We start from the raw sequence: 14,314 nt of genomic DNA, 5'->3' as shown, positions 1-14,314 counted from the left end.
TACCGTCGAGTCGACGCTCACTCATAGCGACCCTATAGGACAGAGTAGAACCGCCCCATAGAGTTTCCAAGGAGCACCTGGTGGATTCGAACTGCCGACCCTTTGGTTAGCAGCCATAGCACTTAACCACTACACCACCAGGGTTTTCAGATATGTACTTTTAAATGCTGCTGAAAGGTCAAGCAATATGAAAAAAAAGTTTCTGTTACATTTAGTGACATAGATATGCATCTGTCCATGTCTATCTTGACAGCTGCTATTTTCTAGTCTCTCCTTTATAGTGTAAATTATCTCTGCCAGGGGAGGAGTTGGGATTTAGAGTATAGGTGAAGAAACTAGCCTAAGGCAGGAGAAACTGTCGCTAGAGGAAGTTTATGCACTTGTTGGTTTCATGGCTTCTTACTTATTCTGAGAAGTGGAAGAGAGTTGAAATGGAACACTGAAGACAGTGGAGGTTTGAAATTTCCATTTAGAAATTTGCAGTAGCAAGAGACAAAGGACAACTGTTGATTTGGAAGTGAAATAAAAGGCTATTAAACAACTTGAAGGTGGAAAATCAGCAAAAGGTGTTGCTTGCAGTTTAGGCACGTTCGAACAACATACAAATCACTAGCATCCTATTTCACAGAATGTATAAAAAAAATTTTTTTTTTTTATAGCGGACGTTAAATGATGTGATTGTGTACACATAAATACACACAAAACATTATATATTAAAACATTTATTATATATATTAAATATATACACACATATAAAAAACTTGATATATTTTGTGATTTTAGCAGAAAAAATTTACTTCTGTGTTATGTGAACTGGAGGTTTCGGGCATGCCTAACATCTTGTTAATGTAACCTTTCATCAATAAATTACCGGATTAGTAGCGTTCACTGATAACAAAAGAACCAAATCTCAATTGTTTCACAGAATGTAGAAATTATAGCATCCATATGCATAATTATAAAGATAAATGAAAGATAACCTCAGTGTCCTGTCTTTTTGACCTCTGAGCACTGTATTTGTTCAGAAGAATCTGCTGTAGAAGAAATAAGAAGCTTCTTTACTCAAATTAATTAGAAATTACTTGGCAAAACTTTCTGAAGGAAATATTTCCACACTGAACTGATACCGCAATATCATCATTCTTATTCTAACATCTATTATCACATAGGCAAGGTATAACCATTCTGTAAGTAGAGAGTAAGTATTATATAAGCGCAACAATAGACCCTCTCCTCACCTATCAACATGGCTAGATTCCAAAGATCAGGTCGTTACATGAAATTAGTTTTATGCAGAAATGGATAAATACACACAAAACATTATATATTAAAACATTTAATATATATATTAAATATATATACACACATATATATACACACATCAGATCACAAAATGGAGGAAAATTACATCATTACATAACTGCCAAATCACCGAGAATCATGGCCTAGCCAAGTGGACTTTTAACCCTAACCATCAAAGCCTACGTTACTGTCGCTTCACGCCTTGGCATTCGTTATTGCCAGACATATGTTGTAAATGCAAAAAAATAGTTGGACAGTAGATTTTTTTACTATTGTCATAAATGCAAAATGTCATATAACAAGATAGTTGATAAGTGAGGAGGGTGTAATTTACATGTTAATCTTCTACAATAAATACCTTCATGTCTCTGACAAGAGTTACGTGTTTAGATGAATTGTATGAAGCAAGTGTTTAAAATTCATTCTGATAATTTCTGAATGGTTGCAAAGACATAACAACCACAGCTCACTGTGCCCTATGTCACTATGTAGACACAGGACTTGTTGTAAACTGGAAGCATCAGTCATTAGTGAAAGAGTAAATGGCAATGAATGGGGGACAAGTGTAGTACACCTCAATTGCCAAAGGTTACACTCCCACTGAACAAAAAAGAAACTCATGCAGTTGGATAGGACCTGAGTGACACAACATTCTGGTTCCCCAAACCAAGACATGTCCTTATTTCTTTCCCTCTCCCGTCCCTCTGTCCCCTCCCACACCATCATCCTACGCTATTTACCATGAGCTATGAGCTTATTTCTTTGCTTTCTTTCTCATGTTCTGTTACAAGTATCAATAATGGCATTTTATTTTGCAAAAGACGCTGCATCATGTTAGTGTTAATGAAATAGTTCAAGGGGTCACAACCTTTCCTTGCATTTCCAGAGAAATGGCAAAAAAAATATTTGTAGAAGGTGAGAGTAACATAATGGAATCATATCATTTTGGAGAAAGATCAGCTGTCAGCACTTATTAAACCTCCATTATGTGCCAAACACATAGACATTTTATACCATAATCTCACTTAATTCTCACAAGAACGGCTTTATGAGCAAAAGTTATAATCCCCATTTTATACTTAAGGAAACAAAGACTAAAGCACATTTAAAAATCTGGCAAAACTTACAAAATTCATAGGTGGCAGAGCCAATCATTAAAACTCAGGAATATTCTTCTCCAGGTGCAAAGCTCTTTTCACTGGTGTTGTGTGCAACGGAGTCAATTCCATGTCATGGCGACCCTACAGGACAGAGGAGAACTGCCCCATAGGGCTTCCAAGGCTGTAATCATTCTGGAAGCAGATGTAATTTCTAACACACTAATCCATGTTGACTTCACTGTCTTCAACTGTGTATAAAACTGCAATGCAATTAGGTTTTGTGCTTCCATTTCCGCAGTAGCCTGTATGGCCTTGACTGCAGAGATTCTCGATTACCTATCTTTGTCTCTCTAGCTTTACTCTATGCCTGGTACACGGTAAGTGCTAACAGCTGTCTACTGAATAAGCCAATCTGCTTTCTTCATCATTTGATATATACCTTCTGCCTCTACAAAAATAAGATCTTCTTCACGGATATCAAGCCATTCATGCAAAAATATATTTCCTGATTGCATTTTGTGATTGCTTTATTTACGGTTTCCTTAGGAAATGCTGGTGGCCTAGTGGTTAAGAGCTGTGGCTGCCAACCTAAAGGTCCGCAGTTCGAATCCACCATATGCTCCTTGGAAACCCTATAGGGCAGCTCTACTCTGTCCTATAGGATCGCTATGAGTTGGAATCAACTCAATGGCAACGGGTTTGTTTTTTTTTTTAGGACCTAGCTGGAAAAGAAAATCTACTGTTAAAATTCATTTATTTCATTATTCTATTATAGTAGGGACATATAGGATAAATTAGCACCACCTAACTTGCAGATATAACAATACCCCCTACCCCATAGTATCTAAAACTCAGAATTGTTTGTGCATTTCAGAGATACACAGAAACACACGCTCACTCCCAGGAATATACCTACACATTCTTCTCATATTTTTTATAAGCAGAACTATTCAGAGTCATAGCAAACATTTTCCTTCTTTAGATATTATATGATTCGGCACTGCCAGAACCCAAGGTACTCAGGTTAATTTTGCCAAACTACGCAAGTAATTTTTCATATTAAAATATATAGTTTTGTGGCTAGGTTCTTTATAATGTACTACAAAAATACTAATCAACTTTTAAAGGGCAAGCATCAGAACTCCAGGAAATAGCAAATCAGACACTGAAAAGAACACCGTTAGATATAGACTATGAGATACATTCAAACTGCTTACAGAAATATTTCATTCTGGGCAAGAATCACCAGCTGACCACTCACACTGCATACATGTGTGTGTGTTTTCTGCAGGTTTCAGCCAAGCAACCCTAAAACAATTAAGAATCAGCCTCTACAGAGGCCTAAGTATATACAGGAGCCTTGGTAGTGGAGCAGTTAAGAGTTTGGCTACTAATCAAAAGGTAGGCAGTTCAAATCCACCAGTTGCTCCTTGGAAACCCTATGGGGTAGTTCTACTCTGTCCTACAGGATTGCCATGAATCACAATCAACTCGATGGCAATGGGTTTGGCTTTGGTTTTCAAAATTCAGAAAATGAAATAAACATGCTCACTCTTGGAACATTTAAAATTTAAAGCATCTCACGTTCAATTCAACAATTGTAAAAACTGAACAAAATATGGAGAAATAAGTTGTAAAGAACTGCCCCACAAGAGCTCTGGGACACTGACAATGTCAAAACAAGGCCAAGCTTCAGGGTATGTGTGAGCTGTAATAAACTGGGTTCTTTCCATTCACTGATAATGGGCTCAGGAGGTTTGTGAGACTACTGAAAAGACAGATGTTAGTATCAGCCAGCCTTATTTCACCAAAGAAAAAAAATATATATATATCATCATATATCCTATTAATGACTGCGTTTTCATAAAAGATAACTTGGATGGCTAAAGCATAAAGTGCCAAAAGAGGAAAAGACCTTATTTCAGGGAATGGGTTTCTCCCAAAAAAGATCCCCAGGAGAATCCATTCATGATAAATTCAGTTTCCAACATGAAGCCAAGCTATCAAGAAAGGAAAATTTGTTCCTTCCCCCCAACAGGCCCTAATTTACCCTTGATCCTTGAAAAGAATGCATGCATCAAAATAGAACAAACTCATAAAAGGTAATCACACACTGTTAAATGTACAGAAGAAATTATGTATGGGGCTACAGATACCATATAGATCGGGCAATAATCCAGCAATAGTACCCACAAGAGCAAAAGCTCTTGAAGGACAAGGTACTCAAGCCTTGGTTGCCATTTTATTTACATAAAACCTAGTGCTGTCCTAGCACAAGACAGTCATGTGGTGATAAGTGTTATCAGCCCCTTTATGAGCATGTAACACTGGATTGTTATTAAGCTGTTTTTCACACACATTATTTGACCCTATTGAACTCTGCAGAGAGGAAATTGAGTCTTTAGGAGATTAAGTAATTTGTACAAAACTCTAATGTAGTAAGGATGTAGGCTTAAGACTGTAGGCTTTCTTTATGTAAATACACCTTTACTTTTCTCTAAATATCACCCCTATTACTGCTCACCTCTCGATGGCACTGGGTTTATTGCTCACTTACAACCAGAGTTAAGATCCCAAATGTGTACATCATAAAATTAAACTCCTTCAGAGTAGGGAAATTTTATCTAATGTAATATTGGAAAAAAGAAAGCGTGGTAGCACAGTGGTTAGGCACTCGGCTGCTAACCAAAAGGTCAACAGCTTGAACCCATCAGCTGCTCTGTGGGAGAAAGATGTAGCAGTATGCTTCCATAAAGACTACAGCCTTGGGAACCCTACGGGGCTGTTCTACTCTGTCTTATAGGGTAGGAGACAACTCAAAGGCATTGGGTTTGGTTTAGGGTTTTTTGGCATATAGGAAAAAGACTGAAATGCTATCATTTTAAATCTAAATATTTATATGATTGCTTTTGTTTTTTCTTTAACTATTTTAATTAAAAAATAAGTCTCATGTTTGGGGGTGAGTTCATAAAAAATGAAAGTTCTAAACTGTATCTGAAGAGTTAAACATCTAAGTAATAAAATGTAATGTTCGTCTTTTGTATAAAGCCAAATAGTTTAAGGGAGAACCCTGTGTAACTTTAGGTAGCTTTGACCTTCCTTCTGGCTCCAGTCAGTCCATCAGACAGCAAACGGACAGGGCTTCCTTGTACCACGTCCCAGGGGTAGCTGGGAGGAATAAATGGAATTCTATATCTGAGAACCAAGAAAATGTAAGGAGAAAGAGGAGAAATGTTAGGTATGAATAAGTTTTTAAATCAATTTCATCTCTGAAAGAGCTTAAAAAGAACTCCTTGAAACAGCCTTGCTAATCTAACCCACTTCCTTCAGCTCTGTATCCTTGTTATTCAAGGTATGTGATGACTATTGCTATTCCCTCCATTATTCCCTTTTTCTAGGTATTTGAGTTCCAAGCACAGGAGCAAAGTGGGAGAAAAAACTATCACAGAGGCTATTGTGACACCGGATTTCCATTAAAGTGACACCCAGAGGCAGCTGGGGCTAAGAGTGACATGAGCACGTGAACCTATTTCAGGACTGCTATGAGTCTAATGTTTTCCATTCAGCCACATGACCTCTGCTGACTTCAACGGACAGGGCATTTGTGAGCTGATTTTAGTAGCCACTGTTCTTCACTTCCTGCTGAAGGTGGTTTTAGCGTTCTGAGGCCTAATAACATCTATGAACTCTGGGACCTGATATTTTTTGGTGGGTTTAAATCCGAAAGCCCTCAGGTTCTTAAAGGTTCACAAGGGAGAGTCTTTTATCTGTGTCTTGAAAGCTCTAATAAAGAGAACTGAAATTTAACACATGACACGTGAACTGAGGGGAACAGAAGACCTTTTTCCAAGTTTCTTGCACATTCTCTTAAAAGCGACCTGGGAAGAAAGTGCGAAAAACGGCTCAGTTCTAATGAGCACCTAATGGTTAGCACCAGAGATTTATTGTATGAATGCTTCAAAAAAGTGGCTGAGGTCTTTAACCACTAAACTGCCAGGAAAAAAAAAAAAAAGAAAGAAAGAAACTATGCCCTTATTTAATATCAGCGGGATAACTGGCCAGTGTTTGAGAATCATGAATGTGGCCTTTTGACTCCCCAAATTATACAAGGATATTTTCTTTGACCTTCCCTTATTACAGATCTATAACAACGACGTAGCTTTGTTCAGACGACTCAGGACACATGGCACCGCAAGCTTCTGCAGAAACAGAGGCCACATTAAATTAAGTTAGAGGTGGTATTTGAAAAATAAATAAATAAGGGAGTTCCAATTCACTGCAAATGGTACAGGAGGCCAGTAAGTAGGAAGCCTGCAAGAGAAGGACTTCTTTTAGAAAGATGTTTTACAGAACTTTTCCTGCATCATTAACTCCTCTGGAATCCTGAACATAACATGATGAATTTCCCTTAAAAAAAAAAAAAAAAAAAAAAAAGTAGCTACTGTTTAATTCGGAATCACTTCAAAGAGCCACAGTAGAAGGAATCAAAGAAAACCAAAAAGACCAGGAGATGTAAAAATCGCGGAGGGGAAAAAAAAAAAAAGCCATGAAGTTTCTAACAGATTTTGACCATCTACTGAAAATACCACTGATTATTTTGCTAATACAGTGTTTTACTGTTCCAGGCCACTAAAGTAAGCCTCTGTGCTCATCTGCACACAGGATATTTTTATTACAATATTTGTGTCATAGCTCTTTCAAAAGAAACATATTTAAAATCTTCAAAAGAAATTCTGTCTTAAAATGGTTCTCGGGGTGTATGTGTGTGTTTGTTGCCCTGTAAAAAGGCACTTAATTGGAGACCACTTATGGCTGAAGGGAGTAAAAAGATACTGAAAGTTCTACTCCTAGCCCCATGTAGTTTTAGATGGAAAATATAATTTCACAAAGGCAAAGCCATTTGGACGGTAGGGAAAGGTAAGCAAGTTGGCTGAGGTATAACAATGGTTGCTTTACTTGAATAATAATTGGTCTAAAAAAATGTCTTTTGCATAAAACTTGCCCAAGGGAAAAGAAAGAAAAACCTCCTAAAAATTTCATATCCCCAAATACCACCAGATCAAAAACCATCTGGAAAATGTCAGATAATGGTATCCGCCCACCTAAGAAATTCAGTAAACTCTGCCTACAATTACCATTTAGAATAATCAACTAAAATTGAAATTTCTACTGGAAAACCCTCAGAAGAGGAAGCGAGATTAGGGATCGAATTTTAAAAGTCTCCTTAAAAGGGACCATCTGTTTATAGACACCCTTCTCACACCCCACCTAGTCTGATCTGTACCATAAGTTCACAGTAGAAGTACAGCTGAATTTAAAGACATACACACACACTGCTACTATGAAATCTAGTTACCACATACATGGTCTGAGCTGGTCTCAAGTTTCCCTTGTTATGTAAGCACTTAGGGACAATAAAATTTCACTTACATTCAACAGCATCTTGAGTCTCAAAACATTTGTCTACCTGACTGTACAATCCTTTTTTATTGGAAATGGATAGCACTGGTGTTTTATTTATGTTATCATATTCCCAATGCTATATGGAACAACTATTTCGTAGCCTCTCTATTAGCCCATAACATTTTTATTACTGCTGTTAAGTATCATTGTCCATTCTGTAGTCTGTATTAGAAAAGTGGAGGTAAAAAAATGCAAACATTCAGAAACAGCTATGGACCTGGTGGGGTTTTCCCTCCACATAATCCGTAGGCTCTGATGAGAACGAAGAAAAACAATGAGTATTCACTTCTCGCAGATAGAGGTCACTAATGGACTGAATTTGAATCACTGTGGCAGAAACCACAAAGTTATTAAAGTAATCTAGTGAAAAACGAACTTGAATTGAAATGAAAGTAACGATACCAAAAGGTGATTACCCAGAACGGTCTGACCTGAATGGGAAAAAAATATATACATATTCCATCACCTTGACCTTTGCAAAACCAAGAAGCAGGTCAACACCCTTGCTGTGTTTTTAACTTCAGACACTGCTGATCGCAGAAGCTGCAATTCTCCCTTGTAAAACACAAAGCTGAAAAGTCAAACTTGATGAGATGTTCACACAGGGTCTCTACAGAATGAGCCTTCTGGACTTGTACACACTTCAGCCTTCCTTAAAACCACAGCGTCACACTGGGAAGCTATAAGGTTGCTTTAGGGAGATATGCCTAAATCCTAAATCAAACTCTCCGGCAGGCCAGAATATAAATGTAACTGGCATCAGAAGAGGTTCAAATTAGATCCAGCCGGGCCAAGTCAAACTAGGATATGATCACATCATCTGAAACCCAGCTTACAGGAAAAAGCCATGACTGCTCTGGGGACCTGAGGGCAGCCCAGCATGGTGTCATTTGGGAATCTACTTTCTTCTGTTAAAAGCATCCCCTGGAATTTCTAAAACTGCAATGAAACTACCGAAGTGTTAAGACATGGCATTTTTTAAACCAGCATTCCTTCCATGATAGGTTTATAATACGTCTGCTACAGTATAGCCAACCCAATCATTTTTTTTTTTTTTTACAATTTCTTGTACATCCTGGCAGAGACATGAAATAATGTTTGCAATTTCATCTTCCAACCTCCTCCAGTCACAGATATTTGCACCTCAACATGACAGTATGATGTTGCATTGTCACCCATGATTATTAAAAAAGCCCTTACATGGTTTAACCCTTCTCTGCTTGGTGCTTTTGAGGGAAGGAAGGAAGAAAAGTTGTATTCTCAGCAGGAGTAACGCTGTGGAGAAATAGGCAACTTTCTATGGTATGCACATTACCCTGTAGATCCTATGTATCTGGTCCATGTTGCTCAGTGATTGAAGAAAAAAGTAGTCCAGTTCTAACACAGATACTAACCTAAAATTTTAGATTCATACTGCCACCACCAAATACAAAACCAACAAAAAAAACCCGTTGTGGTGGAGTCAATTCCAAAGCGTAGGGACACTACAGGACAGAGTAGAACTGCCCCATAGGGTTTCCAAGGCTGTAAATCTTCACAGAAGCAGACAGCCTCATCTTTCTCCCCAGGCGGCTGGTGGCTTCGAACTGCCGACCTTCTGGTTAGCAGCCAAGCGCTTTAACCACTGTGCCACCAGGGCTCCACCAAATATCTCCCTGGACAAATGCCAACCTGTATTTTATTTACCTCGAAAGGTTCAGGGGAGCCCTTTCATTGGCGATTTAATAAGGTCGAACCAGTTAAGTCCACAGACAACATCGGTCCTGATATGGAAGCTAGCCTTCATATTAGCTTTGGGCTGGGAGAAGTTAGACAAAATAAATTTAGTAATAAGCCTGTGAGCACGTGGACGTGCCCTAAGGCTCCCTGAAACCCTGTGTGATTAAAGAGCCTCCCAGCAGAGTGGGGAGCAATGGCTCCCATTTAAAAGAGGCTTTGCATAGCAAATACAGCAAATGAAGAAAATCTAATCAGCGTCTCGCACTCCTGCACTCGCATTTACACGGATTTGTACCTTGCACTTGATTAGCTTACTGTAAGCTTTACAAGAGAGTCCCTCCACTGAACTTAATCAAAAGCTTCTGAAGACTGATTTCCATTCACGAGGGATGGCACGAGGAGATTCCAGGTGAATAAATAACGATCATACTGAATATGATACCAGCAGTAAACGTTGAGCTGCTTCTAAACTCAAAATGCAACTAGGAGGGAGGAGGTTGCAGGGAATTAGGGCTGGAATCTTTTTGCTCTCGGGACGAGAAGAGGCAGCTATTTTCCCAGTTGCCCTAAGTAAGGCTGCTGCCGTTCGGGAAAACGCGACCGTGTTCTCTGCCGCCACCGCCTCAGTGAGCACATGCGGCCACTCACTCCCCACCCCCCCCACACCACGGTGCATCAGGCCACCGAGGAAAAAAATCGGCCGACACACACACACACACACACACAATCATCGCAAATTCACCTCACCCATGGTTAACACGTTTCATCTTACCCCTTCAAGGAAAATACTACTTCTAAAGTTCCTATTTTATGAAGCCAGAAGGTGAATAGAGGGAAGCAGGACTCTGGGGATGTCAAAAGAAGGAAGGATTTAATTTTTCCTCTTTGCCTGCAATTTTCATGCCCAGATTTGCTCTCCTGCACCAGTGAAACGAGGTGGATGAGTGGGACTGGGTTCAAGTCATTTTTAAGACACCCTAAATAGGGGTGAGGGGATGAGGGCGTGGGTGAGTGAAATCCACGCATCATTTTCCTGAACTGAACAACACTAAAAGCCCCAGAATCCACATTCCAAATTTCCATAGAGCTACGTGACGAGGCACCAACCGGGGCCGGGGGTTCTAATCCATTCCCAGGTGACTTGCCTCCCCGCACTGCTGCTCACCGGGCGCAGAGACGCACCAAGGCTCCCCTCTACATTACAGTAGAACAGCAGTGCACTTAACCCGTCCCCGGGATTTGGAACTTCGCTTCCCTCTTACTTTTAGCCCCGACCGTGCGCGGTTAAAGGCTTAGGGAGAGTGCAGGAGCCAAGTGGCAGTGCCTGGAGGAAGAGGGTTGGAGATGCGCGTTACCTGAGAAGGTTCTGGAGGTCTCCTTCCAGCCCTGGTGGTAATCCCGCTCAGCGCAGCGCCCTCCCCCAGATCCAAACTTTTGCTCGGTCCTCTGGGTGGCGGTGGTGGGGGCGGCGGCGGCGGCAGCCGGACCCGGGCCCTGTCGCCTGCAGCGTCGGGGGACAGGGGTGCGGAGACCCGAGCCTCAGAGAGGTGAGCGCCTCCCCGCAGCCGGCCGGCGTCCGGGAGCCCCGCTCTCCTCGCTCGCTCTCGCCTTCCTCCCCTACGGAGTCGCGGCATCGTCTTCCCCCGTCCTCCGCCACCTCCGCCTCCAGGGCTCGGGCATGCCACTTTCTCTCGGTTCCGGCCGCCGCGGCCCCCGCCTCTTCTCCTCTTCGGCCTCCCCTCTCCGCCTCGGCCAAGCCACGGAGCCCCAAAAGGAGGAGGGCGAACGGGAAGGCAGCGGCGAGCGGCTCGTGGCGCGGAGCTCCTGGGGGGCGGCGGCGGAGGACCCCGAGGGGCGGCCGGAAAGGCGCGCGGGCGCGCCTCAGCGGCGTGGGTGCCGACCGCGCGGAGCCCGGCGTGCGGTACTGCGCGGAGCTGCGCGAGGGCGGGCGCGGGGCTCGCTCCAAGTACCCGCCGGCCAAGCGCGGGTCCCCAGACTGCTGCGATCACACTGCTGCCTCAATCCGACGCGGCCCGGCTAATGTAGGCGCCGCGACCCCCACCCCCGCCCCGCCTGACACCCCCGGGAGATGTTTACAGTAATGAATTCGCGGGATCGCCTCAGCCGCTCCCGCGCTCCTCCTCTCCCTCTGTCCCTCGCGCTCTGGCGCGCTCCCCTCCTCAGCCCTTTTTCTCTCCCTCCTTTCCACCCTCCCTCCCCGAGTCCCTCCCACATTTCTGGTTTAAAGAATGCTTGGGAGGCGCGGCTGCAACCCAAAGCTTTCCAAGAGGCGAAGTCAGTTTCGACTTTTAACCCTGTCTTCCCTGAAGAGAGTTGCAAAGCGTCGTGGCAAACACCACGGATCCCACCCTGACCCTGCATCCTTTTCCTCTCACTCAACCCCGCACCCCCTTCTCATCTCTTAGGGATGATGCCACTCTCTGAGCGCTGAAGGTCGATTTCTCCCCTGCCGTCCAGTGTTGTACTTCCAGTCGGGAGGATTTTTTACGTTGACACTGAGAAATGATCAAAACGTGAGATGGGGGTAAAAATATAACAATCCTCTCAACCAAGATGGCGTTATTTAAAATGCAGGCAGCCTTCGTGATGTGCCCACCATCCTATCACTAGTTTCAGGATCCCCAGACCTTCTTAAATTAACTTTAATTGGGAAAATAATTCAAAGTATGATTATTTTAAACACCCTATTTTCTCCCCTCACAACAGCTGCTGGAAAGAGCGCTGTTTAATTTCCTCATAGATTGCAGTGGGCGCCCAGATTCGCCTTCAAAGGCTTAGGAAGCAGGCTCGACAGCTAAAGAAGCCTGATTTCGTATACAGGCAACGTTCCCACTTCGCAATCTGTTTGTAAAGGTTAAGAGTAATGTTGTAAGAAAACCAGGTGCATGTCTCTTTCATCGTGGGAGGGGGGGAGGAATTCGGGTTTTCTGCTCTCATTTCCTTGCCGTTCTTTCTGCCTCCAGTAAGTTGCTGTCATGTTTTAACAAGTCCGGAGAGAGGCTGAATCTGAACAGAAGAGGGAGAGCGAGCCTGCACCAAGTGCTAGGCTGCGCCGAAACACGCCGTCTGTGGGACCACGCGAGAAGCAATCAGAGAGCTTGAACGTAGCCCAAAATCCACTTCCAAGGGATTCAAGGGATCCGCACAGCTCTCGGGACAGAATAGGTGGGCTAGGGCGGTGCCTGCACCCGGATTGGGATGATTTCCGGACGCGCCCCTGGTGCGACCGCGGTCCCTATCCTCAATTCAAAGCCAGAGTCACTTGGCACCACTTCTCCGATTGTTGTTATTTCCTTCTCATCCCTGTTATGTCTACCGCCTTCACGTATTTGAGTGCCTAAGTCGTGTTAAAACCACTTGGAGAAACGCCCGATTTGCCTACCAAGCACAAGCCACGCACGGGTCCACCAGACGCATGCCCGCGCCGAGACGCACGCTGGCACACGCATTCACACGCGCATGAACACACACACAGGAACACACACGCACACACTTCCCAGATTAGTGCGCGCGGGTCGTTGCTCCTGTTGCATTATGCAAAGGTGGCTAGGAGAATGCTTTGACTTCCATATACATAGAACACCCCCTCCCCAGACTCAGTGTGTAACAAATAAATATATGGGGAGGGGACTCGACCCGGGGAGCTAATCCGAGGGGGCAGCGAGTGAGGGCCATCTTACTGGGAGGTTCTAGAAGCAAAGCGTCAGCGACGACAGCTGCGGTGGCCTCAGCTCTCACTAGCAGCCGCCGCAGGCTGAAGCCCTGCGTGCTTCTGGAGTTTTCTGGGCGCCAAGTGCGGGTCCAGCAGTCCCAGTTACCTTCTTCCCCTCTAGCTCCTTTCCCCCGGTGAGCGCCCCAGCCTCAGCTACGCAACCTTGATCTTGGCCCTAATTACAGAGGAGAAAGGATCGCGCCGGCGCCGAAAGAGCGGGGGCGAGCCTGGGACTGGTCAGCTCGGCGGAGGGATTTTCCGAGCATCTCCCAGCTCCCGCGGGGACGCGGTGACAGCTGGCGAGGCTCTGCTCTCGCCACCCTCGCGGTCGCCTTGCCCAGGCACTCCGCGCTTGTGGGCGTTATCCGCCCCCCTCCCCGCATCCCACGCACCCCGCGCAGAGAAAGCGATCCCTCTTCAGCCGCCTGCACTCTGCGCCCCCGCCGCTCTCCTTGGTGCGCCAGGAAGGCGCGCTGACCCGAGTCAGTGCTGGCCAGCCGAGGGAGAGCCAGCAGGGCTGGAGAGACGCTTTGGTTGGGAGAAAAGTAAATCCCCGAACTCGCTGGAAAACGAACTAGCACCAGCCACATTTTAGCGTCTAATTGATCCCGGATTGCGGGCAGGAGGGCTTTAGATGCAACCGCTTGATAATAACACTGGTGACATTAAGAGCAGATGGGGCGGGGGGGGGGCGGGAGTACTTGTGGAAGTTAACAGATTCAGTCGGAGGAAGTGAGAGGCTGGACTCTGGAGAGCGTAGGAGCCCTGGGAACCCCAATTTAAGATCGCTGCTCCTACCGGACAAACAAATTTGCATTATTACTCAGGGCTCAGTTACAAAACACTTTGGAGGAAGTGGATTTGACCGATAGATGTCCCTAAAGTCGGGGGACGGCAAAACACTCTATTCTCTCTCGGGGTGAAAGATAAAACCTAGAGCACACCACCCCTATGACCACCCCGCTGGTTCAAAAATAAAAATACCCCCCAAAAGACC

At 44.1% G+C, this 14,314-nt stretch overlaps 1 protein-coding gene across 9 annotated transcripts in view; it reads right to left on the bottom strand.

Moving 5' to 3' along the window:
* FLRT2 (fibronectin leucine rich transmembrane protein 2) overlaps positions 1 to 14,314 on the bottom strand; it is a 140,096-nt gene that overhangs the window by 104,094 nt on the left and 21,688 nt on the right. Inside the window, exon 1 of one of the 9 annotated variants that reach the window (XM_049897562.1) lies at positions 10,940 to 11,030. The exons of 6 other annotated variants lie outside the window; for them this stretch is intronic. The gene's annotated coding sequence lies outside the window, so the exon portion shown is untranslated. Of the gene's footprint in view, positions 1 to 10,939; positions 11,031 to 14,314 lie in introns of those variants that run through there. 2 more of the 9 variants (XM_049897564.1, XM_049897567.1) reach the window with 2 other exon arrangements.

The sequence above is a fragment of the Elephas maximus genome, chromosome 10, assembly GCF_024166365.1.
Source record: "Elephas maximus indicus isolate mEleMax1 chromosome 10, mEleMax1 primary haplotype, whole genome shotgun sequence".
Lineage (NCBI taxonomy): Eukaryota > Metazoa > Chordata > Mammalia > Proboscidea > Elephantidae > Elephas > Elephas maximus.
This window is presented reverse-complemented; position numbering and strand designations above follow the sequence as displayed.